Here is a 27,972-nt window from a genome sequence, read left to right as displayed (position 1 = left end):
ACCTAAGTTTATTTTTATTTTATTTATGTATTCATATATACAAGAGTTCTTACATTCTTGTAAAAGTCACACGCACGTGTAGCGTTTTAGGCAAGTCCTTGATCCTAATCATTTAACAACCAGGTATCCATTCACTGTTGGGTGTACAGAGGCTACAGTTGAGGATTGGCGCCCGGTCAATCCTCCCCGGCCAGGATACGAACGCCAAAACGCTTGCGAAACGTGTTTAACATCTCAAACGTTTCAGGGATCTGAGGGTTATGATTAGTAAGAATTTAAAGCCAAAAAATCAATGCATAAATGTTCGAAATAAGTAAGAAAAGAAGTAAGTAAGTAAGCTAGAAGTAAGCTAACATATATTACAAGACGAGGAGTAAGTTAACATATAAATAAACGAGGAGTGTTGGGAAATTTGGCTCTTGATTATATGCTAATAAAATAATGTATAATTCTAATATGCTCGAAGGACCACTCTTTAAAAAAGATAAATAATTTAGAGAACTAGTGACCTATGGATCTCTATGATTAAATACAATTAAATTCTGATGAATATAATAAATCTATTAATGGATAATAAATGAACTGTAAATTATAGAGCCGCTTCCCATCACAGACTTTGGGGGGGTTAATCTATAAGGTTAGTTTATATAATGCATGTAATGTATAATAAATTTCATAAATGATGAGAATAATGAATGCATATATAAATTATAAATTTTATCATAAGAAATCATTCAGTTAAACTGAATTACGGGCAGTATGTAAATACTATCTAAAGAGATATGATACCACACATATTTCTAAATGAAACGCGAGAGCGCCCTGAAATAAAACTCACTTGTTAGTTGCAACCCGTTCTCGCAAATTTAATAAGTCAATATTGACTTATTAAATATGTGCATAGGTGACATACTTAACATAATAGATACCCTTAAAAAGATTCATAGAAAACACCGACCTTACCTAACCTTGTTAGTATCTTAAGATAAGCATCTTATTGCTTCGTAATTACAATTATTACCTAACCTATAATAGGTATAGGTTAAGTAATAATTGTAATTACGAAGCAATAAGATGCTTATCTTAAGATACTAACAAGGTTAGGTAAGGTCGGTGTTTTCTATGAATCTTTTTAGTGGTATCTATTATGTTTAGTATATCACCTAAGCACGTAGTTAATAAGTCAATATTGACTTTACGAATTTGCGAGAACGGGTTGGTTAATTTTTAGTGCGCATGCAGTATGACGACAAACGTCATATCTTATATTATATTGTTTCACGAACAATAAAAGTAATAAAGGCCTTAGAGTTTGCCGATGCTGGTGTCTGAGAAATGGTGAAGCTGCTCCGTCACGCTAACGTCTGCAGTAGCAAGGATGACGCAATAACGAGACGGTAAATCTAGATTCTCTTTCTGAGAACTATGGCTGCTTCTCCCCCTTCTCCTTCTCTGTCTCGCCCGCGCATGCGCGGCAGCACGGAGTGTTGGAACGGAGAAAATAACTCCTATAATTTGCCCAACTATGCGAGATAACAAAGACAAGGTTTATCATAAGAAAGCTAGTATTAATTAAATTCTTACTATGTAACAATTATTATGAAACGAAGTTCACATAGATGAAAAGACTAAAGAGGAAATTCATTCCTCCATGAATGCCCTGTGAAAACAGTTCATAACTATGTAAAGTGATCTCAGCAAACAATATTATATTACTGGATCAAGGGTGAATATATTATCAGCTAATAATTCTTGTAAAAGAATGCTGAAATAAAGGAGAATTTAACACAATTCTCGCAAATGTAAATGTTTTTCCCTCAGTCATGTGAGCTGACGCAACACGACCATAAATACTGGGAAACTTTTGCCATACTTACTACGCAGAATAATATGAATTAATGTATTTACACTACTGGTTAGTAATATTAGTAAAATATAATGGTTAATACAAGAATTACTTTTTTGAAGTACTAAAGGTTAGTAATTAAGTATTAGATGATTATGACGCCTAGTACAGGAAATACATCCTAGTGTACTAGGGATTAGTAATTAAGTGTTGGAAATTTCCAACAAGGAGTCAGCTATTATATCACTACTAAACGAGGAATAAGCTAACATATATATGAATTATTCAAGAAATTCGGCAAATTGTCTGAAAACTTTGACATTTAATTATGAAAGGCACAAACAACATATACACAGGCAATACACTGGTTGCCAGTGTATATACACAGGCAATACACTGGTTGCCAGTGTATATACACAGGCAATACACTAGTTGCCAGTGTATATACACAGGCAATACACTGGTTGCCAGTGTATATACACAGGTAATACACTGGTTGCCTGTGTATATACACAGGCAATACACTGGTTGCCTGTGTATATACAGAGGCAATACACTGGTTGCCAGTGTATATACACAGGTAATACACGGGTTGCCAGTGTATATACACAGGGAATACACTGGTTGCCAGTGTATATACACAGGCAATACACTGGTTGCCAGTGTATATACACAGGCAATACACTGGTTGCCAGTGTATATACACAGGCAATACACTGGTTGCCTGTGTATATACACAGGCAATACACTGGTTGCCAGTGTATATACACAGGCAATACACTGGTTGCCAGTGTATATACACAGGCAATACACTGGTTGCCAGTGTATATACACAGGCAATACACTGGTTGCCAGTGTATATACACAGGCAATACACTGGTTGCCAGTGTATTTACACAGGCAATACACTGGTTTCCTGTGTATTTACACAGGCAATACACTGGTTGCCAGTGTATATACACAGGCAATACACTGGTTGCCAGTGTATATACACAGGCAATACACTGGTTGCCAGTGTATATACACAGGCAATACACGGGTTGCCTGTGTATATACACAGGCAATACACTGGTTGCCTGTGTATATACACAGGCAATACACTGGTTGCCTGTGTATATACAGAGGCAATACACTGGTTGCCAGTGTATATACACAGGCAATACACGGGTTGCCAGTGTATATACACAGGGAATACACTGGTTGCCAGTGTATATACACAGGCAATACACTGGTTGCCTGTGTATATACACAGGCAATACACTGGTTGCCTGTGTATATACACAGGCAATACACTGGTTGCCAGTGTATATACACAGGGAATACACTGGTTGCCAGTGTATATACACAGGCAATACACTGGTTGCCAGTGTATATACACAGGCAATACACTGGTTGCCAGTGTATATACACAGGCAATACACTGGTTGCCAGTGTATATACACAGGCAATACACTGGTTGCCAATGTATATACACAGGCAATACACTGGTTGCCAGTGTATATACACAGGCAATACACTGGTTGCCAGTGTATATACACAGGCAATACACTGGTTGCCAGTGTATATACACAGGCAATACACTGGTTGCCAGTGTATATACACAGGCAATACACTGGTTGCCTGTGTATATACACAGGCAATACACTGGTTGCCAGTGTATATACACAGGCAATACACTGGTTGCCAGTGTATTTACACAGGCAATACACTGGTTTCCTGTGTATTTACACAGGCAATACACTGGTTGCCAGTGTATATACACAGGCAATACACTGGTTGCCTGTGTATATACACAGGCAATACACTGGTTGCCTGTGTATATACACAGGCAATACACGGGTTGCCAGTGTATATACACAGGCAATACACTGGTTGCCAGTGTATATACACAGGCAATACACGGGTTGCCAGTGTATATACACAGGCAATACACGGGTTGCCAGTGTATTTACACAGGCAATACACTGGTTGCCTGTGTATATACACAGGCAATACACTGGTTGCCAGTGTATATACACAGGCAATACACGGGTTGCCAGTGTATTTACACAGGCAATACACTGGTTGCCTGTGTATATACACAGGCAATACACGGGTTGCCTGTGTATATACACAGGCAATACACTGGTTGCCTGTGTATATACACAGGCAATACACTGGTTTCCTGTGTATATACACAGGCAATACACTGGTTGCCTGTGTATATTACTCTGACAAAATATTATTATTATTATTCTTTAATGACCGAAACGTTGTGCGTATTAGTGGCTTTATTTATTTATATATGCAATATACAGTCTTGTAAAGCCACTAGCATACAGCGTTTTGGGCAGGATCTTAATCCTAACTTTCTCCTGAATATACGACCCGCCAAATCGTCTTAACAACCAGGGGCCAGATTCACGAAAGCACTTACGCAAATACTTACGAACGTGTACATCTTTCCTCAATCTTTGACGGCTTTGGTTACATTTATTAAACAGTTTACAAGCATGAAAACTTGCCAATCAACTGCTGTTATTGTTATAAACAGCCTCCTGGTGCTTCGGAGCTCATTACTTGTTTAATAATTGTAAACAAAACCTGCCAAAGATTGAGAAAAGATGTATAGGTTCGTAAGTGCTTGCGTAAGTACTTTCGTGAATCTGGCCCCAGGTAACCATTCACTGCTGGGTGAACAGATGCTACATTTAAGGATTGGCGCGCAGTCAATCCTTCCCGGCCAGGATACGAACCCAGGCAAAGGCGCTCGCGAAACGCCAAAAGAGTGCTTTACTGCTGTGCCATAGAGACTCTAGGCATAGTATATTCTAGTTCTATTTAGAAATCCAACATTTTGCTTGTAACTTATTTTGTATGTATGACTTTTCTTAAAATAAACATTATTATTATTATTATTATTATTATTATTATTATTATTATTATTATTATTATTACTATTATTATTATATTAATAATTCACAATAACTGCAAAAAGCAACAAAACACAAAATTTACATATTTAGGATGAATAAATGTGAGTGAAATTTATTTCATGATGTTAATTATTTATTTCCTAGTTTTATTTTAAACTAATATAGAGAAGAAGAGCTTGTTACCATTGGGGGAGCTCATATACGGTTTGGGACCCTTCATTTGCAATGCATTTTTGCTTTGCTTGAGACGTACTCAACATATCACTGTAATGCACTTTAAGTTGCACACTCAACCAGAACTTAAGATGATCACCCCTTACTTCATGTTCTAGCATTCACCATTAAGTAATAGCACACATTTAATAGCTAATAAAGTTTCATCACGTTTGTAAAATGTGTTGTGAGAGTTTCCCCTCTGAATCTTTTACATTTTCTAATGTTTCGTTTTCTGATGCTTCAGAGTGACGCGAGGGGAGACGGTAAGCTTCTAATAGAAGAACTCTCATAGAAGAACTCTCCCATAAGAAGAACTCTCACAGTAGAACTCTCACGGGAGAACTCTCATAGAACAGCTCAGTAGGCAACTATGGTCTGCTTTACTAATGCTGCTTGTGAGCTCGACAAAGCAATATATAGATATTATATTTATTTCATTGAATGCTGGATTCTGACTCGAGGTCCTTTTCTTCATCAATCTGCGGTTAGGTAATGTTGTTAATTTGGTAGTTGTGATGCGGACTATTATGTCCCACATGTAACGGCTTGCATTTTTCAATATTAAAAAGTATTTACCTGTCGTTCGACCATTTGTGGAAGGGAGAATTATCAATAGAAAACGCGAAGCCAGTACGTGAAGAGTACATGAACGCCATCTGTGGAGTTCATTTAGATCTCTTTGTAAAGCCACAATCTTGTTTTCACTTCCCATTTTACCATAAATCTTAGTGTCATAAGAAAATTTGATGATGTGGTTTGTCATATTCTCACCAGTCATTGATGTATGTGATAAAATAGTTCGGCCCCAAAATGACCCCTGCGGTACTCCGCTCATCACTTATCTGTAATCAGATTAATTTCCGTTAAGGAAATGAATACGATGTTATGGGACATGGTCAAAAGGATTGTAGCCTGGTGTATTACTGAACCCTCGAAGGTTCCTGAGGCTTCCACTGAAGCTCAACCAGAGTCCCCCCCCCCCATGCACTCTGGCTCTGTCATCTCGGAATGTTGTACCTCTGACGCTCCTCTTTCAATACACACAGAGTAATCACACTATCGTGAGGCATCAATGAGCAAATCCGCAAGAGATGCGAGTCAATTATGCAACGACATGGTCAAAAGAATTGTAACCTGGGGCACATACTGGGGGTAATTCTTTTGACCATATTGTGGCATAGTTATCTAGAGCGTGTGCCTGGGAACACCCAGCGCATAGACTAGAGCCCTCATCACGGCTCCTGCGGATTTGCTCATTGATGCCTCGTCATAGTGTGATTACTCTCTGTATTAGTGGCATGAGTTACGAGGAAAGGCTGTAGGAACTGCACCTCACGTCGCAGGAAGACAGAAAAGTTAGGGGAGACATGATTTCAACATACAAAACTCACAAGGAAATTGACAAGGTAGATAAAGATAGATTATTTAACACGGGTGGTACACGCACTAGGGGACACAGGTGGAAGCTGAGTACCCAAATGAGCCACAGAGACATTAGAAAGAACTTTTTCAGCGTCAGAGTAGTTAGTAAATTAAATGCATTAGGCTGTGATGTGGTGGGGGCTGACTCCATACACAGTTTCTTAGTTAAATATAATAGGAGCCGAACAGACTCGGGGAATCGGTACACCAGTTGATTGACAGTTGAGAGGCGGGACCAAAGAACCGAATCTCAAAGCTCAAAAATATGGGAAGTACAATAGGATCAGGAACAACAGCTGAGAGTCGGGGCCCGAGTACTAGATCTTCCTCCACGTAGCCAACAGGAAAGCACAATTAAGTTAGTACAGTCAGGTAAGCACACGCGCACACATCCAAACCGAAAATGTTCCCAAAAGATACATATATATAACCCTTTTTTAGGGGGGTATTAACGAAGAGAAATAACAACACGGAGCTGTCAGTCTCAGTCTCAGGAACAATTAGCTCTGGGAGGTGTCAACGCAGAATAAATAAATCTAACCTAACCTAACCTAACGTAACCTAACCTAACCTAACGTAACCTAACCTAACCTAACGTAACCTAACGTAACCTAACCTAACCTAACGTAACCTAACCTAACCTAACGTAAACTAACCTAACCTAACGTAACCTAACCTAACGTAACCTAACCTAACCTAACGTAACCTAACCTAACCTAACCTAACGTAACCTAACCTAACCTAACCTAACCTAACCTAACCTAACCTAACCTAACCTAACGTAACCTAACCTAACGTAACCTAACCTAACGTAACCTAACCTAACGTAACCTAACCTAACGTAACCTAACCTAACCTAACCTAACCTAACGTAACCTAACCTAACCTAACGTAACCTAACCTAACGTAACCTAACCTAACCTAACCTAACGTAACCTAACCTAACCTAACCTAACCTAACCTAACCTAACCTAACCTAACGTAAACTCCGTCAGAAGAACTACTCAATAGCTTCAACTAATTGTAATTGCTGGGTGTTAAGCTTCGGCTCTTTGGTCCCGCCTATCATCCGTTCATCAACTGGTGTACCGATTCCCCGAGTCTGTTCGGCTCCTATTATATTTAACTAAGAAACTGTGCATGGAGTCAGCCTCCACCACACCACTTCCTAGAACATTCCATTTACTAACTACTCTGACACTGAAAAAGCTCTTTCTAATGTCTCTGTGTCTCACGTGGGTACAGAGGTTCCACGTCCCTGTCTTTATGTACCCTAGCAACTATAAACTGTCTTTATCTACCCTATCAATTCCTCTGAGAATCTTGTATGTGGTGATCATGTCTCCCATAACTCTTCTGTTTTCCAGCGACTTACCGCAGTCTCTCTTCTTAGTTCATACCCCTCAGCTCGTGTACTAGTCTGGTGGCATACCTTTGAACCTTCTCCAGTTAAGGTTTGAGCTTGACTAGTTATGGAGTCCCCACTGTAGCTGCATACTCCTGGATTGGTCTGACATATGTAATGTGCACGTTCTAAATGATTCCTTACACAAGTTTCTAAATGCACTTCTTATGTTGGCACCCTAGCATATGCCGCTGATGATATTCTCTTGATGTGAGCTTCAAGGGACAGGTCTGGCATGATATCAACCCCCATATCTTCCTTATTGATTCTTGAAGGATTTCATCTCCCAAATGATGCCTTGTAACTGGCCTCCTGCTCCCTACACCTATCTTCATTACTTTACATTTGTTCGGGTTAAACTCTGACAACCATTTGTTCGACCATTCCTTTAGTTTGTCCAGGTCTTCTTGAAGCCTCAAGCAGTCCTCCTCTGTCTTGATCCTGCTCGTAGTTTTAGCATCACCAGCAAACATTGAGAGGAATGAGACTATACCGCCTGGGAGATCATTCACGTATATCAAATACAGGAAATACGGGTCCAGGTACAGAGTATTTTCCCGTTTTTATGACGTCACTCTATCACCCTCCCTTTTTCAGGTCTGTCCCTATTGGTTAGTATTTATTTCCTGGATGACGTCACTATGACGTCACTTGTTTACCTACGATGTCGCTTAGTTAATACATTTTAGCCGATGACGTCGTTTTTTTTAACATCCTATTTATGGTACAGAGACGTCACATTTGCCTCCCAATTTTGGTTAATGGATTTCATATTAGAATCAAATTTTGCGGTAATGAGTTACTATTCTAACCAATTCCCCCCTGGCGTTCCGCGAGCGCTATGTCATGGGTTCGTATCCTGGCCGGGGAGGATTTACTGGGCGCAATTCCTTAACTGTAGCCTCTGTTTAACGCAACAGTAAAATGTGTACTTGGTTGTAACAACGATTCTTCGCGGCGGGGATCGTATTCCAGGGACCATAGGATTAAGGACCTGCCCGAAACGCTACGCGTACTAGTGGCTGTACAAGAATGTAACAACTCTTGTATATATCTCAAAAAAAATTAGTTCTGGAGTGTGGCATTATTTTTAAAATTCCCATTTTCATCGTTGAGAACGGTGTTGAGGGGAAGCTAATATAAATTATCCCTGAGAGCAGGTGACTGAGGCCACACTTCCGGGCCAGCTATAGGGTCGAGACTCTGGTATTATAAGCGCCGGCAGCTCCCTCCTCCAACCCTCTTTGATCCCTTGTGGTCCTCATAATAGACTTGACTCTCATCTTACAGCAGCTCACGTGTCGTGGCGGCGTTGCTACGCGGGACAACAGTAGCATCCATTGTTTGGTCGACTCTTGTCAAAATTGGGCCACTTTAGAAAGCCCAGCGCTACTAAATTATGAATTTATGAACGTGCTACTTTTTGGGGATACTTTTTAAAGTTATCTGGACTTGTTGTTGTTGTTTAAGATTCGCTACCTGGAACAAAAAGTTCCAGTAGCACGGGCTATGGCGAGCCCGTAGTTCTATATAGGGGCTACTAATAAGAGGACAATAATTGGCTATTTGTGCATTTATAATATGTAATATTGAAACGTTTTGAAAAGACACAAAGTTAAATATTTATAATTTATCATACAATCCCTTTTTAAATTGTCCGTAATATCTTTTTAATCCCCTGATTGGATATTGAATTCGATCTGAACGTAAGAAGTTACCAATCTTGAGACGCATCCTGGGCGCCCACGGTGGATTTGCTGACGGATAAAAATGATGTTAAGGTATGTGATGATACCTTCCTAAGGTATCATCACCGATACCTTAGGAAGACGATGGCTGGCAAGAAAGAGTAGTATAGAGCGGCTTTCAGATCAATGGGGATCATTTAACCCATTTAAATCATTTTTAATCTTGATCATTTAACTTTTTAGTGAGAACTCATTGCCAAATCGCTTCTGCCTCTTGTGGTAAACAGGTTTATCGCAGCCTCATGTTACAAGGGGGCAATTTTCAATTTACTCTGACCGCTGACATTAGGCTTTATACTTCACATTCCTCAAAGTAATGCTAAATGGTTTTGAAAGGACTAATTTACTTTATCAACAAATGATCGGTACAGTCTTCACACTGACTCAGAAAACTTCCGTCTTAGAAAGCTCAGAAGAATTGGGATCCTGATCATGCAAAGCTTCATGTTAACTTGGACTTCAATTCCGTTTATCTGCCTCTGGAAAAAGTGGATTTGGCGAATTTTCTACATTTCTGACCCTTTACGGACAACACAATCGCTTCCGAAACTTTTGTTTGCCCGAAACGCTTTGTGTAAGAGTGTTATCATCAGTGTGTGGACCACCTGCCCCTGTTATTGTGCCTCACTCTTCTCTTATTTCTACACACACATTCTTTAAAATAAACACTGATTGATGATTGACAAGGTTCTAACCCAGGAACAGGTTAAACATGTTCAGCAAAGATGCCATAACTGTTCAGCGAGAACTTGCAAAGAACTTCTTTCCCGCATTCCTCGTAATGTTAGAACTTTGACAAAGATGAAGAACAAGTTGTCACCTCGCATATGCCTTAGCCACACGTCAACTTCCACTGGTTCTAGCTGAAAACCTAACTATAGTGAAATAGAATGACAGTGTCGTCTATTGTTAATCAGTGACTAGGCCAAGGATTGTGAGGGACAAATTCCAGTATCAATCGCCAATCTGGACCAAAGCAACAGCTGTCAAGAACGTTGTTGATAAGAAATAATTTCTACAAAACCAGTAATTCCATCTATCATCATACTATCATGCAAGAGGAGCCACACATCTATGGTTCATCCAATAAAATCAGTAGACTTCTAGATGTTACTACTGCTCGGCTTAGACTCGGTTACAAGTATCTCTGGGAATTCTCATTATCTGCTGATGTAGACCTGACCAAATGTAAACTGTGTCAACAAAATTATTCGCACACCCTCCGTCACTATGTGATGGAGTGCGAAAAGATACGTGAATTCAGAGACAATTCTATAACCAATGTTCCAACGATGTGTCAATATTTCATTCAAAATGATCTACTACCAGAAATTTTAGCCAAATATCCCCAGTTTGCTAACTGTAGGTAGTAACTAAGTGATTGTAACCTATCCACCGCTGCCCACTGGATGGGGGGCGGTGTGCAGGACAAACATATCAATTGTGACACTAGCTCTCCACATATGTCAGTTGCTTAATTTAGAAACTGTACTTGTGATCGATCTCGAACCCATTGTTGATGTGACGACTTATACTGAATTTTGTAACTAGCTCATCAAGATTGTAACTTGCTTAGCTAAATGAATTGTGGGGTTCAGTCCCTGAGCCCATTATGTGCCTCTGTAACCCTTTCCACTACCGCCCACAAGATGGGTATGGGGTGCATAATAAATGAACTAAACTAACTACAAAACTGAAAAATAAAATAAAACTGGAGATTTTGACATGAATCTTGAGAATCAAAATATATCTTGAAGAACCGCGACATGTTGATCATCATTGCAACCGCCCACATCTATGTTAAGACGTGATCCTGCAACATGCAAGAATGAGGACGTGTCTGCAGAGGGAGACCTTCTTGATACTCTTCAACTGTGAAGACGTGGAGGGACGTCACTCATATAATTATGCTTCATGCACCAAATATTAATAAGTTACCCCTATTATCACATTTTCCATTAAATACATGTATTAATAATATTAATAAAACCATTAAAATCATGAAGTAGGTATGTATGATATGTATTTCTCCTTTTAACACATAGAGTATTATTCAGCAATGAATAATATTTCATGTAATATTTTGTTAAAAGTAGCAGTCACTAAACAAAATATTGGGCTTTTTTTGCTACAAATTCGCTACATTTAGTCCTCGAGTTCGCAACATTCAGCGGCAGGTTTACCCATGTGCGTGGGAAATAGGCTTACAGGTTCCAGAAGATGAGAGGAAATGTCAACACTTTGGAGAAATGCCCGACAGACCGCTGGAACATTATCTAACACAGTGCACAGTTACAAACCCGTTACGATTTCAACTTAGATTCAACAGAGCAGAGGAAGTTGTTAAACACATGTGACAAAATCTTACTGAAGCGACCATACGAGTCATAAAGACTCATCCTCCGCCCAAGTAAAACAGAAACAAGCAACACTTAGTGGGCCAGCCAGAGGCTTAGAGCCCGCCCAGTGGGCCAGCCAGAGGCTTAGAGCCCGCCCAGTGGGCCAGCCAGAGGCTTAGGGCCCGCCCAGTGGGCCAGCCAGAGGCTTAGGGCCCGCCCAGTGGGCCAGCCAGAGGCTTAGGGCCCGCCCAGTGGGCCAGCCAGAGGCTTAGAGCCCGCCCAGTGGGCCAGCCAGAGGCTTAGGGCCCGCCCAGTGGGCCAGCCAGAGGCTTAGGACCCGCCCAGTGGGCCAGCCAGAGGCTTAGGGCCCGCCCAGTGGGCCAGCCAGAGACTTAGGGCCCGCCCAGTGGGCCAGCCAGAGGCTTAGGGCCCGCCCAGTGGGCCAGCCAGAGGCTTAGGGCCCGCCCAGTGGGCCAGCCAGAGGCTTAGGGCCCGCGCAGGATTATCCCTGCTAAAAAAAAAAAAAAAAAAAAAAAAAAAAAAAAAAAAAAAAGCGGCAGGTTTCAGGCAGCACCGCGCGAGGGCGCAGTATGGCGGCGCCTCGACCCTCTGCTTCACGCTCTGCTGGTCTCCTTCCTTACTTGTTACTGAAGAGATTAAAATTATCAAACCTTTACCAGTGAAAGTGTTTTTGTGGCCTCTAGTGGCGTAGGTGTAGAGTGGAGGCCACGGTGCCTCCTGGCCTGTTGGCTCAGCCCTCACTCTGAGGGCGGCGGGGCTCTTCCAGCCCCAACCCTGACACCACCACCACCACCAGCCCCCCACCACCACAACCACCACCAGCTCCCTACCACCACCACCACCACCACCTCCCCACCACCACCTCCCCACCACCAGCCCCCCACCACCACAACCACCACCAGCTCCCCACCACCACCACCACCACCACCTCCCCACCACCACCTCCCCACCACCAGCTCCCCACCACCACCACCACCACCTCCCCACCACCAGCTCCCCACCACCACAACCACCACCAGCCCCCCACCACCACAACCACCACCAGCCCCCCACCACCACAACCACCACCAGCTCCCTACCACCACCACCACCACCACCAGCTCCCCACCACCACCACCACCACCACCTCCCCACCACCACAACCACCACCAGCCCCCCACCACCACAACCACCACCAGCTCCCCACCACCACAACCACCACCAGCTCCCTACCACCACCACCACCACCACCAGCTCCCCACCACCACCACTCTACAGGACGAGCGGGGGAAGGTGGTGGTGGTGGTGGTGGGGGCTGACAGAGGACGATGGCCACCTCCGGGTACAGCTTTTTCCTCCCCAACAAAAACATCGCCCAACGCACAAAAATAATCTTGTTCAAAATAACCAAAAAACAGGAGCCAGAAGTGATCGTCCTGACAACAGTGCGTCAGTGTAAATATATTTCCTGAAGACCAGTGTCGTAATGTGCAGTGACTTGTTGCAATATGTGCAGAACAAGAGTCGTGCAGAACAAGAGTCGTGGAGAACACGAGTCGTGGAGAACAGGAGTCGTGGAGAACAAGAGTCGTGGAGAACAAGAGTCGTGGAGAACATGAGACGTGGAGAACAAGAGACGTGGAGAACAAGAGACGTGGAGAACAAGAGTCGTGGAGAACAAGAGTCGTGGAGAACATGAGACGTGGAGAACAAGAGTCGTGGAGAACAAGAGTCGTGGAGAACAAGAGACGTGGAGAACAAGAGACGTGGAGAACAAGAGTCGTGGAGAACAAGAGTCGTGCAGAACAAGAGTCGTGGAGAACAAGAGTCGTGGAGAACAAGAGACATGGAGAACAAGAGTCGTGGAGAACAAGAGTCGTGGAGAACAAGAGTCGTGGAGAACAAGAGTCGTGGAGAACAAGAGTCGTGGAGAACAAGAGTCGTGCAGAACAAGAGTCGTGGAGAACACGAGTCGTGGAGAACACGAGTCGTGGAGAACAAGAGACATGGAGAACAAGAGTCGTGGAGAACAAGAGTCGTGGAGAACAAGAGTCGTGGAGAACAAGAGTCGTGGAGAACAAGAGTCGTGGAGAACAAGAGTCGTGGAGAACAGGAGACGTGGAGAACAAGAGACGTGGAGAACAAGAGTCGTGGAGAACAGGAGACGTGGAGAACAAGAGTCGTGGAGAACAAGAGTCGTGGAGAACAAGAGTCGTGGAGAACAAGAGTCGTGGAGAACAAGAGTCGTGGAGAACAAGAGTCGTGGAGAACAAGAGTCGTGGAGAACAAGAGTCGTGGAGAACAGGAGACGTGGAGAACAAGAGTCGTGGAGAACAAGAGTCGTGGAGAACAAGAGTCGTGGAGAACAAGAGTCGTGGAGAACAAGAGTCGTGGAGAACAAGAGTCGTGGAGAACAAGAGTCGTGGAGAACACGAGTCGTGGAGAACAAGAGTCGTGGAGAACAAGAGACGTGGAGAACAAGAGTCGTGGAGAACAAGAGTCGTGGAGAACAAGAGTCGTGGAGAACAAGAGTCGTGGAGAACAAGAGACGTGGAGAACAAGAGTCGTGGAGAACAAGAGACGTGGAGAACAAGAGTCGTGGAGAACAAGAGTCGTGGAGAACAGGAGACGTGGAGAACAAGAGTCGTGGAGAACAAGAGACGTGGAGAACAAGAGACGTGGAGAACAAGAGACGTGGAGAACAAGAGTCGTGGAGAACAAGAGTCGTGGAGAACAAGAGTCGTGGAGAACAAGAGACGTGGAGAACAAGAGTCGTTGGAGAACAAGAGTCGTGGAGAACAAGAGTCGTGGAGAACAAGAGTCGTGGAGAACAGGAGACGTGGAGAACAAGAGTCGTGGAGAACAAGAGTCGTGGAGAACACGAGTCGTGGAGAACACGAGTCGTGGAGAACAAGAGACGTGGAGAACAAGAGACGTGGAGAACAAGAGACGTGGAGAACAAGAGTCGTGGAGAACAAGAGACGTGGAGAACAAGAGTCGTGGAGAACACGAGTCGTGGAGAACACGAGTCGTGGAGAACACGAGTCGTGGAGAACAAGAGTCGTGGAGAACAAGAGACGTGGAGAACAAGAGTCGTGGAGAACAAGAGTCGTGGAGAACAAGAGACGTGGAGAACAAGAGTCGTGGAGAACAAGAGACGTGGAGAACAAGAGTCGTGGAGAACAAGAGTCGTGGAGAACAAGAGTCGTGGAGAACAAGAGACGTGGAGAACAAGAGACGTGGAGAACAAGAGTTGCTGACTAAGAAGAGGTTGAGCATGATAACATCAAGAGGATGTTATCATGACACAGGATAACGCCAGGCCGGGCAGCATGGGGTGTAAATCATGCCATGCCAACACCGGGACTCGAACCTGGTCAACACGCCGGCTGAACACCCCGTGACAGCCACTAGTAAAAATATGCCCAAATATTTTATACATGTTTTACATGTATAAAATACATGTAATATTACATGTTTACATGTAAACAATTTACACGTAAACCAACAATTTACACGTAAACATGAGACGTATGTAAGTTGTGACGAGGACCTGGGCGTCACTGTCACGTCACGGCACGTCACGTCACGGCACGTCACGTCACGGCACGTCACGTCACGGCACGTCACGTCACGGCACGTCACGTGTTACGTCACATCACGTCACGTCACATCACGTCACGTCACGTCACATCACGTCACGTCACGGCACGTCACGTCACGTCACGTCACGTCACGGCACGTCACATCACGTCACGTCACGTCACGTCACGTCACGTCACGTCACATCACGTCACGTCACGTCACGTCACGTCACATCACGTCACGGCACGTCACATCACGTCACGTCACGTCACGTCACGTCACGTCACGGCACGTCACGTCACGTCACGTCACGTCACATCACGTCACGGCACGTCACATCACGGCACGTCACGTCACGTCACGTCACGTCACGGCACGTCACATCACGTCACGTCACGTCACGTCACGTCACGGCACGTCACATCACGTCACGTCACGTCACGTCACGTCACGGCACGTCACATCACGTCACGTCACGTCACGTCACGTCACGGCACGTCACATCACGTCACGTCACGTCACGGCACGTCACGTCACGTCACGTCACGTCACGTCACGTCACGTGTTACTGGCTGAGAATTAAAGAACAATAAATTATAAAACACAAAAATGTTGAAATGTTAATAAGAGATATTCATGGATCTGACGGCTGAGTGGACAGCGCTCTGGGGTCGTAGTCCTAAGGGGCCCCCGGTTCGATCCTCGGTAGAGACGGAAACAAATGGGCAGAGTTTCTTTCATCATGGTGGGCCTGTTCACCTAGCAGTATATATATGTACCTGGGAGTTAGACAGCTGCCACGGGCTGCTTCCAGGGTGTGTGTGTGTATTTTCACCTAGTTGTGCTTGCGGGGGTTGAGCTCTGCTCTTTCGGCCCGCCTCTCAACTGTCAATCAATCAACTGTTATTAACTACTAGCTAACTATTTTTTCACATTCTCACACACTCCAGGAAGCAGCCCGTAACAGCTGGCTAACTCCCAGGTACCTATTTACTGCTAGGTAACAGAGGCATCAGGGTGAAAGAAACTCTGTCCATTTTTATTTCTCTCCGGCGCCGGGAATCGAACGCGGGCCACAGGATTATGTGTCCAGCGTGCTATCCACACAGCCACACACGCCGTGTATGTGTGTGTCTGTGTGTGCGTGGGTAAGATAAATACATGCAGTAGACATAATACTGGAAAAATAAAATTGATTAGGAAGGCGGGGTCCAAGAGCTAACAGCTCGATTCAGCAGACACATACACATGATAGAAACATGTAAGATACTCATGGGGATTGACAATGTGAAAATAAACGAAATGTTCAGAATGAATACCAGTAGAACGAAGGGACATGAGTTTTTTTGTACTGGAAACTCAGATGAGTCATACAGATGTTAGATGAGTCATACAGGTGTTAGATGAGTCATACAGGTGTTAGATGAGTCATACAGATGTTAGACGAGTCATACAGATGTTAGATGAGTCATACATGTGTTAGATGAGTCATACAGATGTTAGACGAGTCATACAGATGTTAGACGAGTCATACAGATGTTAGACGTGTCATACAGATGTTAGACGAGTCATACAGATGTTAGATGAGTCATACAGGTGTTAGATGAGTCATACAGATGTTAGACGAGTCATACAGATGTTAGACGAGTCATACAGATGTTAGACGTGTCATACAGATGTTAGACAAGTCATACAGATGTTAGACGGGTCATACAGATGTTAGACGAGTCATACAGATGTTAGACGGGTCATACAGATGTTAGACGAGTCATACAGATGTTAGACGAGTCATACAGATGTTAGACAAGTCATACAGATGTTAGACGGGTCATACAGATGTTAGACGGGTCATACAGATGTTAGATGAGTCATACAGATGTTAGACGAGTCATACAGATGTTAGACGAGTCATACAGATGTTAGATGAGTCATACAGATGTTAGATGCGTCATACAGATGTTAGATGAGTCATACAGATGTCAGACGAGTCATACAGATGTTAGGCGAGTCATACAGATGTTAGACGAGTCATACAGATGTTAGATGAGTCATGCAGATGTTAGACGAGTCATACAGATGTTAGACGAGTCATACAGATGTTAGACGAGTCATACAGATGTTAGACGAGTCATACAGATGTTAGACGAGTCATACAGATGTTAGACGAGTCATACAGATGTTAGACGAGTCATACAGATGTTAGACGAGTCATACAGATGTTAGACGAGTCATACAGATGTTAGACGAGTCATACAGATGTTAGACGAGTCATACAGATGTTAGACGAGTCATACAGATGTTAGACGAGTCATACAGATGTTAGATGAGTCATGCAGATGTTAGATGAGTCATACAGATGTTAGAAAGTTATTTTTTAGCGTGAGAGTAGTGGGGAAATAGAATGAACTGAAAGATCAGGTTGTAGAAACAAACCATTTATAATTGTATAACTAGATATGATAGGGAAACACGACATTGGCAAAATCAATAACCTTGATTTCATGAGAGGACACTATGGGAAACTTAGCAAAGTTGATTAAAATAAATAAATATGTTTATTCAGGTAAGGTACATACATACAAGTGATGTTACATTAATGGATTGATATATAGATAGAGCTAGTACATACAATGCCTAAAGCCACTATTACGCAATGCGTTTCGGGCAAAAACATGGAATTGGAATTTCGGATTGGAAGACATGTCAGGCAAGGAAGTAAATGATAAATCTTGCGAGATTTAGTTAAGGAACGAAAAAAATGTATACCAAAAATAGAGATGCATAGCCAGAAAACAGTTGACCAGACCACACACTAGTAAGTGAAGAGACGACGACGACGTTTCGGTCCGTCCTGGACCATTCTTAAGTCGATTGTGTACAGAAAAAACAGTACTGGTTCAACAGAAATTGCGACAGGGTCAAAGAAAATGGAAAATATGCGTTCAATAGAGGAAGAGCTCAAACTTCCCAGCACTACTAGCAAGCAAGCAAGCAAGCAACAAGAACTGGGCAGTGAAGAGAGAGACAGACAGAAAGAAAGAGACAGTATGTAAAACTTGAGTGTTTCCTGGTGCCCGTGTGGCTAGTGACGGGTCCTCCTGGTGGTAATGAATACTGAGATCGCGGCTGTAACTGCTGTGCTCTAAAGCAGTTCTGTAACTAACTGTTCTGTAACTGGGAGAGAGTGATTGATGGAGAGTAAGCCACCCAAGAAGTGGCACGGGAAAGAATAACCCGTAATGGGAAAGATGGAGACACGGGCATTAAATTAGGCAAGAAAGAGAGGTGAGGAGGAGGGAAAATCCTAGAGGAAGGTAAATGCAAGGGGAAAGGTAAGGTAAGGTTAGGTTAGGTTTGGTTAGGTTTGGTTAGGTTAGGTAGGTTAGGTTAGGTTAGGTTAGATAGGTTAGGGTGTGTATCAGAACCAAGTAATTTATGCCAATAATAATAATAATTATATAATTTATTTCTGGGGGACAGGCAGCCTCTGGATGTATACATATACGTTAGATTTACATCAAGGCCTCGACAAAGTCGGGCCACTGACCCTCTCCAGGATGCAGCCCCACATCACGCTGACTTACTCCTGAGTGCCTAGTTACTGCCAGGTGAACAGATGCATTAGGTGATAAGAAACGTGCCCAACATTCCCGATTGGAATTTAATAGACACAATAATACTACTAATAATAAGAAGAATAGTTAATACAAATATTCTTCTTCATATTATTATTATTATAATTTTAATAATATTATTATTATTGAACAAGAAAATCACAATAGTATCTTCTTGAGGTTATCTTCAGATGATTTCGGGGCTTAGCGTTTCCGCGGCCCGGTTCTCGACCAGGCCTCCTTTTTGTTACACACCCCCAGGAAGCAGCCCGTAGCAGCTGTCTAACTCCCAAGTACCTATTTACTGCTTGGTGAATAGGTACATCAGGGTGAAAGATACTTTGCCCGCTTGTTTCCGCCTCCACCGGGGATCAAACCCGGAACCTCAGGACTACGAATCCGAAACGCTATCCACTCAGCCGTAAGGTAAGACACATCAGTGAGAAAATCAAGGGAGCAGAGCGGGGTTCGAACCAGGATCCTGGTGAATGCTGGATGATCGCCATATATATACCACTCAGCCAAGACGTGATAAAAGCTATTCAGCAAGACGTGATAAAAGCTATTCAGCAAGACGTGATAAAAGCTATTCAGTGCGGGACAGTCCCGTGTCCGCTAAGGCCTGGCATCCCTCTGCTCTCGTCTAGTACATCTTCTCTTCCATATTATTATTAATGGTGATCCAAATGATCCCAAAATGTAAGCAGTCTCAACTAGAGAGGGTAGTGAGTGATGGTGGAGGATAGTGAGTGATGGTGGAGGATAGTGAGTGATGGTGGAGGATAGTGAGTGATGGTGGAGGATAGTGAGTGATGGTGGGGGATAGTGAGTGATGGTGGAGGATAGTGAGTGATGGTGGAGGATAGTGAGTGATGGTGGAGGATAGTGAGTGATGGTGGAGGATAGTGTGTGATGGTGGAGGATAGTGAGTGATGGTGGAGGATAGTGTGTGATGGTGGAGGATAGTGAGTGATGGTGGAGGATAGTGAGTGATGGTGGAGGATAGTGTGTGATGGTGGAGGATAGTGCATGATGGTGGAGGATAGTGAGTGATGGTGGAGGATAATGTGTGATGGTGGAGGATAGTGAGTGATGGTGGAGGATAGTGAGTGATGGTGGAGGATAGTGCATGATGGTGGAGGATAGTGTGTGATGGTGGAGGATAGTGAGTGATGGTGGAGGATAGTGAGTAATGGTGGAGGATAGTGCATGATGGTGGAGGATAGTGCATGATGGTGGAGGATAGTGCATGATGGTGGAGGATAGTGCATGATGGTGGAGGATAGTGTGTGATGGTGGAGGATAGTGCATGATGGTGGAGGATAGTGCATGATGGTGGAGGATAGTGCATGATGGTGGAGGATAGTGTGTGATGGTGGAGGATAGTGAGTGATGGTGGAGGATAGTGCATGATGGTGGAGGATAGTGAGTGATGGTGGAGGATAGTGTGTGATGGTGGAGGATAGTGTGTGATGGTGGAGGATAGTGCATGATGGTGGAGGATAGTGTGTGATGGTGGAGGATAGTGAGTGATGGTGGAGGATAGTGCATGATGGTGGAGGATAGTGCATGATGGTGGAGGATAGTGCATGATGGTGGAGGATAGTGCATGATGGTGGAGGATAGTGCATGATGGTGGAGGATAGTGCATGATGGTGGAGGATAGTGAGTGATGGTGGAGGATAGTGCATGATGGTGGAGGATAGTGCATGATGGTGGAGGATAGTGCATGATGGTGGAGGATAGTGCATGATGGTGGAGGATAGTGAGTGATGGTGGAGGATAGTGCATGATGGTGGAGGATAGTGCATGATGGTGGAGGATAGTGCATGATGGTGGAGGATAGTGAGTGATGGTGGAGGATAGTGCATGATGGTGGAGGATAGTGCATGATGGTGGAGGATAGTGCATGATGGTGGAGGATAGTGAGTGATGGTGGAGGATAGTGAGTAATGGTGGAGGATAGTGCATGATGGTGGAGGATAGTGCATGATGGTGGAGGATAGTGAGTAATGGTGGAGGATAGTGCATGATGGTGGAGGATAGTGAGTAATGGTGGAGGATAGTGCATGATGGTGGAGGATAGTGCATGATGGTGGAGGATAGTGCATGATGGTGGAGGATAGTGCATGATGGTGGAGGATAGTGCATGATGGTGGAGGATAGTGCATGATGGTGATGGTGATAGTGAGAGGGCCACCGGGGAGGGGGGTCAGCTTACAAATACTGAGTACAAATATCGGTGATTCTCCTCCTTCTTGATAACAACTTAATAAAACCTTTCAGGTTATCGTTACCTGTTATCATGGTTATCACGAGGGTCCCTGTGTCACCAGGAGCACCCGGGGGAGGTGTTCTTGTGCACGCCTGCTGAACATGTTCATCCTGGTGAACATGTTCATCCTGGTGAACATGTTCATCCTGGTGAACATGTTCATCCTGGTGAACATGTTCATCCTAGTGAACATGTTCATCTTGGTGAACATGTTCATCCTGGTGAACATGTTCATCCTGGTGAACATGTTCATCCTGGTGAACATGTTCATCTTGGTGAACATGTTCATCCTGTTGAACATGTTCATCTTGGTGAACATGTTCATCCTGGTGAACATGTTCATCTTGGTGAACATGTTCATCCTGTTGAACATGTTTATCAACAACATGGTAAAGTTACAGAGTTTTATGCCTAAGCAAACACTTGTTCACACGGTAGTGAAGGTTAACCACATTAATAATCCTCATATTGAGTGACATGACAAAAGCTGTCTCAGAAAACATGAGTGGACGTCAAGGCTTGGAACAAACAAACTGTTATGTGAGGTGATGACGTTATCAACACGACACTTGGCTGTACATCTTGAAGGGTAAGTGGGCACTTCCCGGCTCCTAGCTTCATGGAAGCCTCATGACGTGCAATATTGCAAAGAAATACATCTTGACAAGAAGAGCTCTTCCCTGGCCGTCTTCCCGTCCTCCTCAGGCTCCCCAGCGTCAAGAACTCATAAACAGGACACGATTAACCACGGTTGTCTAACAAACATTTATTACAAAACACAAAGGTGTGCCACCAGACTAGTACCCGAGCTACGAGGAGAGACTACGGGAATTAAACCTCACTTCGCTGGAAGACAGGAGAGTTAGGGGGGGGACATGATCACCACATTCAAGATTCTCAAGGGAATCGATAGGGTAGATAAAGACAGGTTATTTAACACAAGGGGCACACGCACAAGGGGACACAGGTGGAAACTGAGTGCCCAAATGAGCCACAGAGATATTAGAAAGCACTTTTTTAGTGTCAGAGTGGTTGACAAATGGAATGCATTAGGAAGTGATGTGGTGGAGGCTGACTCCATACACAGTTTCAAGTGTAGATATGATAGAGCCCAATAGGCTCAGGAATCTGTACACCAGTTGATTGGCGGTTGAGAGGCGGGACCAAAGAGACAGAGCTCAACCCCCGCAAGCACAATTAGGTGAGTACAATTAGGTGAGTACAAAGCTCGTGTCCTGAGGCCAGATTCACGAAGCAGTTAAGCAAGCACTTACGATCCTATACATCTTTTCTCAAACTTTGGCGGCTTTGTTTATAATTATTAAACAGTTAATGAGCTCCGAAGCACCAGGAGGCTGTTTATAACAATAACAACAGTTGATTGGCAAGTTTTCATGCCTATAAACTGTTTAAAAAATGTAACCAAAGGCGTCAAAGATTGAGGAAAGCTGTACACGTTCGTAAGTACTTGCGTAACTGCTTCGTGAATCCGGATCCAGCACTCCCCTGCGCCTCGCTGTCCTGCCCCAGGCTTCGTACAAGTCATTTAACACACTCAACAAATACCAACGTTCTCACCTTGCATTGTGTGAGGCGTGCAACATGAGTCCCTCCACCTCTCACACATATAATGTTGTTCACACAGCCGGCCTCTGTATCATGGCCGGACGATCAGCCAATCTCTCTACACGTAACCAGTCTCCTCTATGGTGATTGGTCATCCCGAGCATCACTACTGGGACCATCCATCAGTGGGTCCGCAAATTAAGTAGATCCATGATCCGTTCACCGTATATGAACCTGTAATTCGAGTACCACAAAATAATAACATATATGCCATCAAAACATAAATAATATTTAACAAACAAATTTCACCTTATAGTGTCCTATTCCGACCGTCGAGGGGGGTCCTCCCCTGTTTGGGCGAGTCCACAGTGATAATCTTCCGCGGGGGGCGCCCTCCCGTCAGTTGTCCACTGAACCTGGCCGCGCGACCATATGTCGCTCCCGCCTTCATTATGCCAAGTCCCCTTAAACTCATTATATCACTTCATTTTCTCCACAAACTTTCTAATCTTCATTGACAAACGCTCTACAAGATCCCTGGTCAGACGATCTTGCAGCAAGAAGCAACACAAGACAATATATCTGGTTCTTACCACAAAAGGATGACGTGACGACGCTTGTCCACGACGCGACAAATATGGCGCCGGGACAGGTCGCCCACAGGTTTATGTCTGAATGGCACTAGTCGGCTCCTGCCAGTCGTGACCTGAGCGTGAGGGGTCAAGGAACACCTGCTACTCAGGAACACTTGTCCGAATGATCCTCTTGAAGGATTCACACACCGTGGGGTCCTCAGAGCAGCACGTTACTCACGTAGCTCCTTGCAAATTCTTCTCCATAAGCTTCTTTCTGGAGATTTGTAGCGACGTATATACGTCCTTCTCTTCCGACCCTCACAACTCAAGACACGTCTTAAGACGTCATAAGACGTCACGTCGCAGGCTGTCGACATCTCACATAGTTTCCTTAAAGATGTTCACCCGCCGCTCGCCTCCTCCACAGTCACATGTAATGACGTTTGCTTGGCTTAATTCATCTCCCTGGCTCCTATATCTGGTCAAGCGGGAGTAACTCACATAGGGGACGGACCTACATTATTAGGCTACACGGGGCGGTTTATAACACCGCCTTGACATCGAGTAACTTGACCTCCTGGATGGTAGGTGCGTGACCCCCTCGAGGGCAGGGGGCGTGACCCCCTCGAGGGCAGGGGGCGTGACCCCCTCGAGGGCAGGGGGCGTGACCCCCTCGAGGGCAGGGGGCGTGATGACAAAACTACCTATTGTTAGTTACTCAGTATATCACCATAATGTGTATCAGCCCCATAAAAGGCTGTTACACAAGCAACAGGCAGGAGTAAAGGGAAGGTGCTCCAGTGGATAAGGGAGTATCTAAGCAACAGGAAACAGCGAGTAACTGTGAGGGGGGAGACATCAGAGTGGCGAGATGTCACCAGCGGAGTCCCACAGGGCTCTGTACTCGGACCCCATCCTGTTTCTAATATATGTAAACGATCTTCCAGAGGGTATAAACTCATTCCTTTCAATGTTTGCTGGTGATGCAAAAATTATAAGAAGAATCAAGATAGATGGAGATAGACAGAGACTACAGGATGACCTGGACAAACTGGAGGAATGGTCTAGAAAATGGCTGCTAAAGTTCAACTCAGGCAAGTGTAGAGTAATGAAATTAGGCGAAGGGAGCAGAAGGCTGAACACAAGGTACCATCTGGGAGGTGAAATTCTGCAAGAGTCAAATAGAGAGAAAGATCTGGGGATTGATATCACACCGAACCTGTCCCCAGAGGCCCACATCAAAACGATATCATCAGCGGTATATGCTAGATTGGCCAACATACGAACTGTCATTAGAAACTTGTGTAAGGAATCGTTCAGGACCTTGTATACCTCTTATGTCAGACTGATCCTGGAATATGCAGCTCCAGCCTGGTGCCCATACCTAGTTAAACACAAGACAAAGTTAGAAAAGATTCAGACGTATGCCAACAAACTCGTCCCGGAACTGAGAGGTATGAGCTACGAGGAAATGCTAAGGGAGCTAAACCTCAAGTACCTGGAAAACAGAAGAATAAGGGGAGACATGATAACTACCTACAAAATTCTCAGAGGGAATTAATAGGGTGAACAAACACAAACTGTTTACCACAGATGGAACACGAACAAGGGGACACAGGTGGAGATTGAGTACCCAAATGAGCCACAGGGACGTTAGAAAGAACTTTTTCAGTGTCAGAGTTAACAGGTGGAATGCATTAGGCAGTGATGTGGTGGAGGCTGACTCCATACACAGTTTCAAATGTAGATAAGATAGAGACCAATAGGCTCAGGAATCTGTACACCAGTTGATTGACAGTTGAGAGGCGTGACCAAAGAGCCAAAGCTCAACCCCAGCAAGCACATCTAGGTGAGTGCCAACTGTCTGCCCCCACTTCCAGGATCATATTGTGATGCCATGTGGGTGAAGTGCAGGATCGTCAAACGCCGTTGAGATGCGAAGTTCTCTCTCTGCTGGGCACTGAGCTGAGACAAGACTCTTCTCGGTGAAGGCATTAACTTCGCTGCGTCTTGCATGCCAGCCCTTGGAACTTCCACACTCCAGCCAATGCAGTCCGGATTGATCTTCTGCCACCCTTTTGTAAATTCACTTGCATTCATTGCGAATCAGAGCAGCAAGGCGAAGGGCCGGTGCCACATAGAGGTCCTCTGGCTCTAGACGTGTGCCTGTTGCAGACACACGGGGACTGCTGGAAGGTCACCATAGGGGACACAAACTGCTAGGAGGTTGACTTTTTCCTTATCTGATCTTGAAGCATTGAGTATGTGAGTATGGATGAAATTAATACCCTATTAATGCCACCTCACCCCATCCACCTCACTCAAATGTAGATATAAAATCGGAGATGCGTAAGTTCTATTCAGTTGTGTATTTGTAAACTAAAGTCTTTGAAAATGTAATAAGTTTTACGAAACGCGCTCGTGTCGCGTCAGACTAGAAATAAAAATGAATTTTGGAGAATTGATTTTTGATTTACCTCCAACAGTGAAAAGAAATGTACGAAAGATTGAGAAAATTCGTGTTAGAATTATTAATCTTACTTTTTCGGTCATATTTAATAATATATGTCTACAGGAAAGACTGCTACCAAAATATACTAATATATATATATATATATATATATATATATATATATATATATATATATATATATATATATATATATATATATATATATATATATATATATATATATATATATATATATATATATATATGTTTTTGGGTGAGATGATAGGATACAAAGGTTTTTGGGTGAGGTGACAGGAAACAAATCAATGGGAAAAGACCGACAGAATACGAAACAATGGGTATATAACAATAGGTATACATTTATCTTCTTGCTACTGTGCTGGTTCGGGGTCTTGAAGTGGGTAGAATATAATTATGTGTTAATTGGCTGTTATTTGCAGGTTTTGACTTTTTGATGCGTAGTGCCTCGCTGATGTCGAGTTTCCCGTTATCGTTGCATCTCTCGATAATTTCTGTGTTGCTTTTTTAGATTTCTCTGGTGATGGTCTGGTTGTGGGAAGAGATTATATGTTCCTTGATGGAGCCCTGTTGTTTATGCATTGTTAATCGCCTAGAAAGAGACGTTGTTGTTTTGCCTTTATACTGAGATCGTTGGGTCTGACTGTCGTCCCCAAGTAGGCATGTGAAGGTGTAGACGACGTTGGCTTCTTTCAAGGCGTTCTCTTTGGTTTCTGGACAAATATATATATATATATATATATATATATATATATATATATATATATATATATATATATATATATATATATATATATATATATATATATATATATATTAGTATATTTTGGTAGCAGTCTTTCCTGTAGGCATATATTATTAAATATGACCGAAAAAGTAAGATTAATAATTCTAACACGAATTTTCTGAATATTTATTATGTTTCTTTTCACTGTCGATGGTAATTGAAAAATCAGTTCTCCAAAATTCATTTTTTATTTCTAGACTAGAAATAAATTTATATGATTTATATGGTAGGAGACACTTGTTGACTTACCTGTTGGGGTCCAGGTGATGGTGGCTGGCGGAGGAGAGCGCCCGAGGTGTGGCTGAAGAAGGTGACAACACACACAAATATCGTGGCAGAGTTCCCAGGTGAGGCAGACGAGTCATGGAGCCTCCAGGTGTGTGTGCTGGCGGTGAGGCGTCACCCCGCCGCTGAAACAACAAAGATCCTTCATTTTAGAGCTTAATATTCGCCTCGGAATCGTTTAACGTCTGGCTTTTGGTGACCTTCAGGACCTGCAGTCTCAGGACAAACACAAGGGGTCCCCAGGGTGCAGTACCGGGTGAACAGACGCCCAGGGAGATAGTGTGAAAATATCAAACAATAAAACCGCCAGTTGAGCACCACGCCCGCCTACCATCTCCGTGGATTGGATATACGTAAAGTTAACACGTAATTCTGTTTAGCAGGAAGATGATAAATAAATGACTAGCGGCATGCAAGGTGAGTCTGCCAAAATCACTAGGCTTAGGCAGGCCGTGCGCCCCGAGGTCGTCCATTGTATTCCTCAACAAAAAGAGTTTTAATAGTTTGGTTGATACGAGCGTCATCCAAGAGATAAACATCATGACAATATCGAGGTTTTCCTCAAATATTGGTATAAAAGGCCGTAATACCGTACGGTGTTCTACTAATATACCGTGGCGCCATCTATGAACTTCCCTGCACCAAGCCTATCATTTATCACTCAAACATTACTGCTGGTAGTCCGTAGGTCGGGGGTTCGAGGTACCTCACAGTTCCAGTGGATGGTCTCACTGATATCACGTTGATATCATTGATATCACATTGAAATTACATTAGTGTGATATCTCTGTGTAATACTAACATTATATCAAGTTCCAGAACTTGGTGAAAATTCGTCAATAATAATATAGAGATGACATGCTTGGGAGCACCCAGTGTGCAGGTTCGAATCCTCCTTGTGGC

The 27,972-nt window shown here is 43.7% G+C and overlaps 1 long non-coding RNA gene across 1 annotated transcript; it reads right to left on the bottom strand.

The window, feature by feature from the left end:
- Nucleotides 1–7: 7 nt before the first annotated feature.
- Nucleotides 8–27,185, bottom strand: LOC138365429 (uncharacterized). The gene is made up of 3 exons (XR_011228808.1): nt 27,034–27,185; nt 22,944–23,165; nt 8–251 (listed from the first exon to the last, which is right to left on the bottom strand). It is a non-coding gene; the product is annotated as an uncharacterized lncRNA (long non-coding RNA).
- Between the last annotated feature and the right edge of the window lie 787 nt (nt 27,186–27,972).

This window comes from Procambarus clarkii, chromosome 16, assembly GCF_040958095.1.
Source record: "Procambarus clarkii isolate CNS0578487 chromosome 16, FALCON_Pclarkii_2.0, whole genome shotgun sequence".
NCBI classification, from domain to species: domain Eukaryota; kingdom Metazoa; phylum Arthropoda; class Malacostraca; order Decapoda; family Cambaridae; genus Procambarus; species Procambarus clarkii.
Note: the sequence above shows the minus strand (reverse complement) of the source record. Positions and strands in the feature narration are given on the sequence as shown.